This window comes from Thermobia domestica, chromosome 11 (assembly GCF_964235325.1).
Source record: "Thermobia domestica chromosome 11, izTheDome1.hap1.1, whole genome shotgun sequence".
Classification (NCBI taxonomy): Eukaryota; Metazoa; Arthropoda; class Insecta; order Zygentoma; family Lepismatidae; genus Thermobia; species Thermobia domestica.
Window position 1 is genome coordinate 262,748,326 of NC_137464.1, and position 11,517 is coordinate 262,759,842.

Sequence of the window (11,517 nt, forward strand, 5' to 3'; positions counted from 1 at the left end):
ATTTTTATGTTCCATCCCAGTATTCGCCAAGTGTGAGGAAAACTTCGGAAAAATCTCATTCGGAATGGCTGGCCTGAAAATTCTTTTATACCTTTCCGACCAAGTGTCCCTACCGGAAATAGAACCTAGAACCGCTTGCACGAAGGGCGTTTAGTATGTCTGCGATTGGTTCGTGTTATCTTCGGTGGAGGCACAGAACTGTTCACTTTTGACTGAGAATCGTAAAACAGTATAACTGTTTGAACTATACTGAGATCACAACTTTCGAGTATAACAGAGATGCTTATAAATACTTGAAAAAATATGACAATTTCCATTATTCGTTATAAATCGGTGAATTTTGTAAATAATTCGGTCACTCTCTGAAACAAACAAGCAAATAAATAACTCGACACGAACATACTGTGGCCATAGAAGGAAGTCTCCAAAGAAACTTCGTTTCTCGAGGGATTCCAGTTGGCTACATGTTTTTTTCCGTTCATTCGTTACACGGTTATTTTAATTTTATTGGTAAAGTAAAGTGATCTGTTTATCAAAGCAATTCTTTCAACCTTTTATTATACATGCATTTAATATTCTTTCCGAGGCTTCTGTGTCTTTTTGGATTTATAAACTAAAAGCGAGGGCAAGAAGTATCGACGAGAAGGTTAAAAAATTTACATTAAGTTTAAATATTAAACAGTTTTCACATTTGTATGAAATTGCCATCAAAGAAATGGAAACACCGGAAGAAAGTGCGTTTTACCTGCTTAATACGAGTGGAATACTGTTAACCTGCAGAACAGCTCTGATTCTCTATGGAATCCAGGCATATAAGTCATATGTGTTTTTTTAAAGAGGAATATTGTATCATTTCTCATTCAGAGTGGCACTCAATACGTTCAGTGAGGATGAAGGAGGATATATATAGTGTGGAGAACTGATCATAGTTGTTTAATAATGTTGAAAACTGTAAATTCCATTGCAGAAGTGTTGTACTTCATCTCGATGTTCATGATACCACCCCTGAGGAGGTGCGCAATGTGAATTGGCGCATTGTCATTAGTCAGAAACAACATCTGTACCATTATAATGCATGTGGTTACCTAAAATGTATATAGAATGATTATCAGAAATGCATCCTGTGAGTGTAATCACAGAACACGCGAAATACCAGAAAGTAACTGTCGCCATGTTTCATTGTAGGGGCAGACAGTTCCGAGCATAAACTTCTTTGGGTGTATGCCATACATAGGCACGACCGGTTGTGAGTTGATAGAGGACTCACTAATCATCGACGATGCATTTTACATGTTCTCGACACTACTATATTTGCACTAATGCAGGCATGTTCAAGTTGGAACAGGGGCTGGGCCAGTCACAGAGGTCTTGCTGTCGTCGAGGACCATACGAGAACATTTTCACAAGAATTGAATACCTATCCATGGAGAACCTTGTTCATCGTAACCAAAATATTAATTTTTTAAAGAAAAGAAAAAGTGTAGTTATTTTTATTTACCATTTAGTCGGAAAATCGACCCTTCATGCTCTGAACCAGTCTCTCAATGTTCGGTGGTATATTAAATGTTCCAACGCGGAGGATATTTTCAAGGTGGAAGTCAGTTATCCAGGAAAGAAATTCAACCCAGTTAAAGAGATTTTCAGTAACGAGTAAAGTGGGTCGGTTCCACTAAAGCATTTTTAGCGGTGGTCATCGGTTTGGAAATTGCAACCCGTTCAGGGATGTTGAAGTTATGCATCTCTTTCCTGATTAAGTTGCGGTACGCTATTTAAGGCGCTGGTTTATTGCAGTCATTCACTCTACAATCCTTCATGACAATCCGTCTCAGTGTTCGACGAATCTTTCACTTCCGTCCAATATTACTACTCGTCGATGTTGTTTTCCTATGCGTTAAGTAGGCTGTTATAACCTTTTGGACACTTTCTCGCGACAAGTCTAATACAGTGGCCACCCTAGATACATTTGCGCTAGCAGTACACCTACATTTTGACATATTTTAAACTCTCAGAGAACTTCCATTTTACGTTCCCACCGTCTGTCCGCGTAACACACGCCTCTTTACTGCCCTGCCTGACGTACTACAAACGATTACATGATACATCACTAACAAGATGAGGCTCTGATCATGCATCCTCAGCGTTACCATTTTACATGCTGCAAGCAACATGTATTTCCATTATTTAGATAACAATGTGTATATAGTCATGGTTCAGCATGTTATCTCGGGAACAGTCGACGTTTTGTGAATGAACATAATGCGATCAATGGCGTCAACAGAGTTGAGATATGGTGCTATCAGGGAGAAAATTTTCCAGTACTTCTTTACTGGCAAATAAAAGTGAAATCTGACCAGAGCAAACACATATTAATAATCTGTTTTAATGTTTCAGCAATATATCAGACACATTAATAAGTGTTTGCGTTTGCCAGATTTCATTTCTACTTTTAAGTTATACGTAGATCCAAATGATCAGTATTAATGTGTAATGGGAATGTGAGAAAGAAGTAAAAAGCAGTCTATTATTAGTCAAAGTTGTAGTTCATAAAAGTTCCTAAATTTTTCAGTAATAGTACTTTATTTGCTAATATTGCTGTTTAATTTATTTCTCTCCATTTTTATTCTCTACTTATTTAAATTTCTGTTTTTAAACCTTTTGATGATTACAGTTTTATAATTATATATACATTCTCTACTTACCCAATTTTCTGTCTTTGAACCTTCTGATACCATTGTTGTGGGTGAAATACGTTAGTAAGAAAGTTAGATCAAACATTTGTCTTCAGTACTTTGGAACCACGTGAATGTATATAAGTATTGATTGCGGACGCGTTAACTTTCATGGCAGCTTATTTCAAACAAATACTGTTTAAAAATATCTTCAGTTTGTTGCTATTAATAGTATTATCATTTTAGTATTATGTATTAATGGTCTAATTTGGATATGACAGTGAGAAAATCATACTACTGTTTAGTTGAAGTTCCCAGTGAATGTTTGCCAATAGTTATATTATGTAACTTGTTTTGTGAACGTGGGCAGAACCCATTGAGAAATGTAAAAATTGTTACTTAAAAATAAATATACGAGTATACACCCTGCGCGTATGGTGGTCTGAGTTGATACAAATATACATGAACTTTGGAAGTATACAATAGTGAAAAAACAATGCAGCGGCAGTACCATTCTTTGTCTTGAACTGTCAAATCCAAATAAGTTTTGCATCGAAAAGTTCTGTAGATTTATCTTTAATAATCGTTTCGAAAACTTTTCTTGTCTATAATGTATACAAATTTTCTTTCGAGACTTGCTAAACTTGGGAGAAGAAAGTGTCACACAAAATTTGATGTAATTAATTGTTAAAAATCTATAAAATATTTATAAATTTAGATTAAACAACATTTACTGTCCTTTTCAGTAAGATTTACACTAATATGTTAATAACCTTTTAATAATATGCTCAATTTAAAAATATAGTGAAACAAAGGTTATAGTAATAATTAGCCCAATTATTAATACAGTGGAAGCTCTGCTTCGTTGAATTTCATGGTACTTCTCTATTGTGAACTTATTTCACTTGTAACATTTTACATTTCTATCACCATTTGATCACTTTGTCTGTCGCGATGACGACTATCATAGTAATAATAGTATACAAGCCAAATTTTTTTTGTTACTATAGTTTATACAAAACTAGTATAGAGCTTGGTAATATAATTAATGAACTTACAAATAACAAGGATAGGAACGTGAAAAAAATTGTGAAGAAAAACATGAAAGAGAATCATTAAAAATTATGTCCGGAGCAGAAACTTGTAGATTAAAAAAATAAATAAAAATAAAAGCTGTTAGAAGCCTTTGAAATTTGAATATAAAGAATTTGATTAAACATCTACAGGGATATGAGTTTAGAAGTACATGCAGAGAAAATTAAACACATGGAGATCGTAATACTGGAAATTATGGATATGTTAAAATATCAAGTAATATTGTACTTTTGACAAGCTGGACACATTCAAATATTTAGGATTGGCATTAACAGACCAAAAGTATATCCACGAGGAAATTAAGTGTCGATCGAAAACAGAGAATTCATTTTATTGTTCAGTCCAAATTCTTCTGTCTTTGCGAATTCTGGGGGAGAGTTTAATTAAAATATATAAAATGGTAATTATGCCAGTTGTACTGTATGGTTGCAGAACATAGTCGCTTATATTGAGGTAAAAACGCAGAGAAAAAATAAAATGAAATCTTTGAGTTTTACGTCCCACGGTTATGCCGGTTAGGCTAAAGGAGACGGTAATAATTAGTAATGAATGAAATGGTGGAATGAAGAAAGTGGGAGGAAACGGGAGAACCCCGAGAAAACCCACGCACACGGTGTTTGTCCACCACAAAGTTCACTTGGCGGGGGCTGGGATCGAACCCGGGACCCCAAGCACCAGAGGTGAACGCTCTACCACTGAGCCACCGCGGCCCTGGAAAAACGCAGAGAATATTTGAAAATAAAATCCTGAGGCAAATATTCGGAACCAAGAGGCGGAAACTTTATAACGAGGAGCTCTGCATGTTTATACCGTTTATGTAACATTGTTAGGGTCATGAAGTCTAGGAGGCTCAGATGGATAGGCCATAGCCAGAAGGGAAAAAGCAGAAACACTTTCAAAACTTTAACTAGAAACTCTCGGAAAAAGACCATTAGGAAGACCAAGGCGAAAATAGAAGGACAATGTTAAGATGCATCTGCTGAAATAGGAATACAACGTACAAATTCATCCAGTTGGCTAAGAACACAAGTCAATGCAGAACTTTCATGAATTCTGTATTGAACCTCCGGGTTACAGAGGACATAGAATTAGTTCGTTTGTAGAAAATTAGGTGAATGGATCGGAAAACTAGTGAGGGAGTGTTGGGAGAAAATAATTAAGAACAGAAGAAACTGCTTTGGGCCATCAGATGTTCAGAGAAAAATGGCAGAAGGGATGTAAAGATACGCAATTGTTAGACCCTATTAAAGAGGGAACATTTTAGAAATAAGAGATTAGCGGTTTCTCAAGCGATACATGATAGAATACGATATAATGAAAGAATACTTATAATAATGAATCTTACATATCACGTGTTAAGTTTTTACAATTGTATTTGAGATATATGTTGTATGGAATTCCAAAATCTGACAATTTACCCAGATTTTCACTGAATTACTGTATCACAAAGCCTATAATTTGCCATGCAATGCATTTCTTAAAACCGTGCCTTAACATAAATTTACGATTTTAATGTGATATATTTCCAGTTATCTTGTTGCTTGTTCATATATTCTGGATAAAGTAGTACTATTGTAACAAAGATTGAAAATAAATCACAATTAAGCCTAATCTGAAAACTGATTTTATTTTAGTTGTAAAAAAAATCATAACATTGTTAGTAGAAATTAGTTCAGGTGCTATATGAAGGATACAGAAGAGAAAAAAGTTAATTTTTTTTTTACTTAATTTTGAACCGACATCAAATGGCACCTTCAGAGTATTTTGAAATGCTGGAGATGTTTTGGTGAAAAGTGTTTCTCATAGAGATGCAAGGGCTCGGAAAAAAAACCGGCTTTTTTGGAAAAAAAACTCGGTTTTTTCTGCTTTGCTTTTTTGCTTGGGAAATTTTGGGCTTTTTTCAAAATACTGCTTTAAATTGATAAAACAGACTTTGTATCGCTTCTCTATAACACAAAAAATCATTTAATTAGTGGTTGATGCTGATAATAATATAAAACATCGAAAATAAACTATGAATTTCGAAAAAATATTTCAAACAATTTTTCTTCAACATATTTACATTATGAATTCCACAGGATTAACCAATGTATATAATAAGAATTTTTTAACCTCCTATATACAAAAGTAAGCAGAGTTGGCAAGAACCGTGGTTGTTTTTGAAAATGCCGAAAACCCGTTTTTTGGGGGATGTTTTAAACCAGGCTTTTTTGGTTTAAACCAGGCTTTTTTGACTTTGATTTTTTGCTTTATGTATTTATATTACATATTCACAGAAATAAGTTTTTTTCGCCTTGATGTTATTATGCAACAGCGGGGTTATGCCGGAAGAACCCCCATAAGCTTAAAGAAGTGCGGTCAGTAAATTTCTTAAGTTGAGAATCTCCCGCCCTAGCCATTGGGAAAATCCTGTCATTACTTGAAATGTAAGACAATAACGGGGAAATCCTGTTATTGCTTTGCATGTAAAATTTAAAGGTCAACGTACCATAATCAGTACGCTAAAACTGAGGTATTAAATTACAAATTTAGTACCGGTACGTAGATATCATTGAAAGTCCAATCCAAGCTAATGTTGGAAGCTACGTAGGCAATCGATAAATTTTGCCAATTTCTATCAATATATTTAAGCGATATTGGCTTCTTTATAAAACAACACGCATTTAGGCATGCAGAAATATACAATTTGGTTTGTTTCATATATTTAGGCTTAACATCCTTACGAAATACCGAGGTTATCAAGGAGAAGACTTTCGCTTAAACTGACATCCGAACCGCTACTTGGGTTACGCATGAAAGAAGGGTTGTGGTTCGACCGAGAATTGAACATGGGACACCTTGATTAAAAGGTGAAAGGGAAATAAAACTATTCCAGGTGGTTTGATATCTGGAAACGTCACCATGAAGTTCACACGATTCGCATTTTTCATTCTTTTTATTTTTGTGTTTTAAACCAGTTATTAAAAAAAAAAGTTGGTGTTCACCAGCCAACCCTAAAAGTAAACACTTCTTTTTAAAGAATACACAAATAACTAGCAAAATAGTATGTAGTATTTTTACTTCAAAATATTCCATACCCTCTTTTTGAAACAAAATTAAATTAAAATAAAACATAAGAGAAATACTTAGATTTATATGATACACTTAAAGGCTGCACATCTAGAGCTTTTGGTTCTGTATATTCTTGAAATTCTACAGTTAAGTTTTATAGAACCACCATCACAGTTTACCCAATCCTCAAGTTTTCTGAATTTTTAACAAGAGGGATTCAACATATCATTACGGAACTCCCCCCACCCCCCCAAAAAATACTACGGAATATATTTAAGTTAAGCTAAATACAACTGCACAGCAAACATGACTGAGTGGTTGGCTTTTGCGCTTCTATCGGGAAGTCCGGAATTCAACCAGCATTCGACCATTCTGACAAAGCTTTTCTTCATTCCATCTGTGAATGTAGAAATAATGCGTGTACTGTGAGTTGGGCGACTTCCTTTTTTATTGTTTTTAAATCGTTATTATTACTAATTACCAGCAGTGACGGTTTTGCGAAGGTTAGGGGGGCGGTCTTTCGGACTGAAGCCCGTTCCCCAAAGTTACGGAATGTCTGCAACAAACGAAATATCTATTATTTATGCCTTTACTCATAAACTTTAAGCTCCCGTCAAATAAAAATTACGAATGTTTAAAAAAACTAAACATTAGTGAGAAACCCTTCCCAAAATACTTTTCTAAATCCGCCACTGATTCTCAGTATAAAATGATTTTTAAAGTTGTATCCGGAAGATTATTGCTAAACATATAAACGAAGCGAAATATTAGTTATGCCTGTACTCATAAACTTCAAGCACTTCCCAAATAAAATTAGGACTTTTTAGGAAACGAAACAATCAGAAAAACCCCTCCTAAAGTACTTTTCTAAATCCGCTACTGATTATTTGTATAAATTGGTATTCAAGGTTGTGTCCGGAAAATTAATGCTAAATCACTTCACAGCTACAGTATAACAGAAATGTGGAAGTACGGTTTGACGGATATATTGAAAAACGTACGCTTTGACGGATAAATAGAAAAACGGGCAAGTTTAACTTTTGCGCTAGAAGCTAGAGTACTAAAAGCTCTTAGAAATGAAACACGGATGACAAACTAGAGAAGAAAAAAGATGTCGATAACTCAAAAGTTAAAATAAAGTTAAATAGCCTCTAAAATTACCCTCAAATACTACATTCTTCATGTTAGCTTTAATTCGTAAAACATGTGCTCCATCCATCTTGATGGTGAATTTCAGAGCGAAATATGACATTCAGGTCATGGAATTCTTATCTAACTATAGAATATACTATAAGAAAGCTATTTAGATAGAAAAATCATGAGGTTGAAAAAAGCCAAAATTTCCACAATTCTCGTTTTTTTCCCAAAAAAAGCCGGCTTTTTATGTGAAAAAAACCATCGATTCAAAAAAGCCGGCTTTTTTGCATCTCTAGTTTCTCATCACTGAATAGCAAAGGTTGTTCTTAAAGTAAGGGCGATAGAGGGAAAAAAAGATTGTATTCGCCTTCCTGCATCAAAGTTGGTTTCTTTGTATCCTTCATATATTCCAATATTGTGAAGTCGATTTGGTAAATAAAGCTGTAGGTGTACTGATGGTATCTGTTTCTCTCTTGTAATGCGCATACAACTTTTGATTTTGAAACTACATTTATCAAAGATTGGCACCGCAGAGCCCCATCACTTGCATTTTTTACATCGAAAATCCTCAATCCCTCGTCTGTGTTCCAAATTATGCAAGAACTCATGCATTCATACTCACTAAGATTCTCATTCGTGAGAAGATTTGGTGCTGCAGCACTCATCTCACTCCAGATCAGTTATTATGTTCAACATCACTCCAACCTTTGCCTCGAGTTGTTCACACCACCACCCCTAATTTCGTAGCAGGTTGGAATCGCTGATTTTTTCGCTTAGAGACAGTGCTATCAAATCAAGCAGCAGCAATTTGTCCTTTGAAGCAATGAGTGGCCATCGAATTCGAAATCAAACAGGGCTTTCTCAAGATAATGAGACACTTGCTTCCGAAAGTGTCATGCTATAGATGTCTTGCTCATGCTATAGATGAGATGAAGGACAAGATATGTTTAGATCTGTCTGAATTTTACACCAATTAATCGCAAGAGGCACTGGCATCCGAATGACACATCTCCCAACCTGCGGTCAATCGTTGGATTAGAGCAACTAGAGAGTTCCTTGTATCCACCATGTCCTCAAACATATTGGCATGGAAAAAAAAAAACACTCACGGTGTCATTAGACAAAATACTTCACAGATATCACGCATTCTCTATAGTGTTCAGGAAGAAGAAATCATTACAATCTGGGATGGGACATAAATTTACCTAGAAAAATCTTGCAATTACTTCTTCCAGAAAAAAAACGCGGGGCGAGCAGAAAAAGTTTAACTTCAGGAAGCCAATGATGATCACCTCAACAAATGGATTGATCCTGTAATCGGTTCCATTTCGGCCTCCAGGCACAAGTACTGCTAAAATCTTATTGGAATTGGAATCACATTGGTTCAAGAAGCTATTTAAACCTGATGATATCTTTGTTCTTGATCGAGGATTTCGTGATTGCAGGGCTGCATTAGAAGGAGCACAATTTCGAGTTTATATGCCATCATTTTTGAATACCGGGCAGTGTCAACTTCCAGCCTTAGAAGACGATCAATGTAGGCTGTACACCTTGGTTCGTTTGGTTGTAGAGGCTGCAAATGTTCAAATCAAGAAATTCAAATATCTTGCACATTGCAGGCCTACAATCAATGTCCCACATCTTGCTCCAGGTCTTAAAGTTGTTTGCACTATTAACAATGAGTTTGGATCGCGTCTTTACGCATCTAATGATCAACGTGAAGTACCCCATAGATATTTGAGCAGTGTCGGGAGAAAATCTTCAGTCCTTGGTTGTGCCTCTTACAAAGCACCGAGATGTGATTTTTTTTTTCTATGGAATCTCTAACTTCAGTTGGATTTCCTGACCTTCGCTCTCGGGAGATTACTAACCTTGCCGGCTCATATCACATCAATCAAGCTGCCTCATATTATGCAGAACTCAGACTGACCAGAAGATGATTTGAGATTCTCCGGGACCACATTCCTTTAGATTAGTCAAATGCGGACTTCAATACTCTTCAATCACCGTCACTTGTCAGAACCAGAGAGCCTTTTCCTTCTCCAAGAGCAAAGTTCACTGGATTTTTATACTCGTTGATCGTGCCTTAAGCTGTGATGCCTCAATTCAAGATACGTATTGTAGCTGTAAAACTGGTAGTCGCATAACAAATATGTTTTGCATGCGCTTTGTGTTGTCTGGTTTCTTGGCTATGCTCGCCATCTTCTGGAAATTTCTGAGCCTTCCAATTTTTGAATCGTTTTCTCCCCAATGATGTTATAGCTTTTCCTGACATTGATACATGGAAAGCCGATTATTTAACATTATCCCCGGAATTAATATAATATCCCTTGTTTCAGTCTTAATGTTGTCCACCCAGTTTTGAGTAGTCTCATAAAGGACAACTACTAGACATACTTTTCCTTTCGTCTACTTTTATTTCCTTTCGAAATATTTAGTTTTGAAAAAAATCTTCAACCCATCACCTATGCCGATATCTCAGTTTAGCGCTATTCTCTATGGATACTTCTCACATATCCTAAATGCAGTTGCATACTGACCTTATTCCTATATTGATTTCATTACTAAAACCTCTCAGTTCCTCTAAATCACTAATGACCCCTTACTTTTGCTACCCTTTTTGACCAACTTCTTGAGGCGTTAGGGTCAAAATAACAATACTTGTAGATAAAGCTTGACGAGTACTTCCTATTACATCTATTGGTGAACGTCTAGCTTCTGGGGCCCTTAGCAATGGAACTGTGAATAAACCCCTTTCTCTATACGAAATCAAGTTTTCATTTCATTTGAACATGCAAGCTTAAGAGGGTACCAGGACTATGTACAGCTATTATGGATTCAGAACTTCGAATTAACATCTTTTTTATTAATATTTCGGGCTCTATTACGTTTTTTGCAAAAATGTCATAATAATTCAATTTAATCTACTGATATGTTAATTCAGCTGCACCAATGGAAGCTTCATGATCATATTAAAGTAATAATTTATTATATGCCATTAACTAATTGAGATGTCCGTTCTCTGTTTAGAAAGCAATAGGTTTATGGAAAGTATTTCAATCCCCTTCCTTATCATCAGGGGCGCCCGAAGAAAATTTTCTAGAGGGAGCCCGTCTCCATAGTTGCTATATTACGTCTGGTATTTAATATACGTGATTTGTTATATTACGTATACATTTTCGTGAGCCAGAGGGGAGCCCGGGCCCCACCCTGCCCTCCCCTTCGGGCGCCCATGCTTATCATCCTATTTGGTCGCAAAGATATTTTCATATGAGAATTTCCATTGAGTGAAATTTTTCGATGTTGCTATAGTTTAAATATGTTTGAAAAACAAGAAGGAAGGATGTTGCTATGCAAATCAAATTAACAATTAACCAATTTTTGCTAAATGTTACCCTACATGTTAGCGTTGGAATGCCGTTGCTACCTTCTCGGGAAACCTAATGGGGTAAAAACCTGAGTTGGGCCATGGTTCAAAAATGAAGAGCGGTGCAGCAGTGTAGAAGGAGTTCGTCAGCAAACATAGTTAGTTTCAATTTTTATTTAGATAGATCAGTAATGGAGA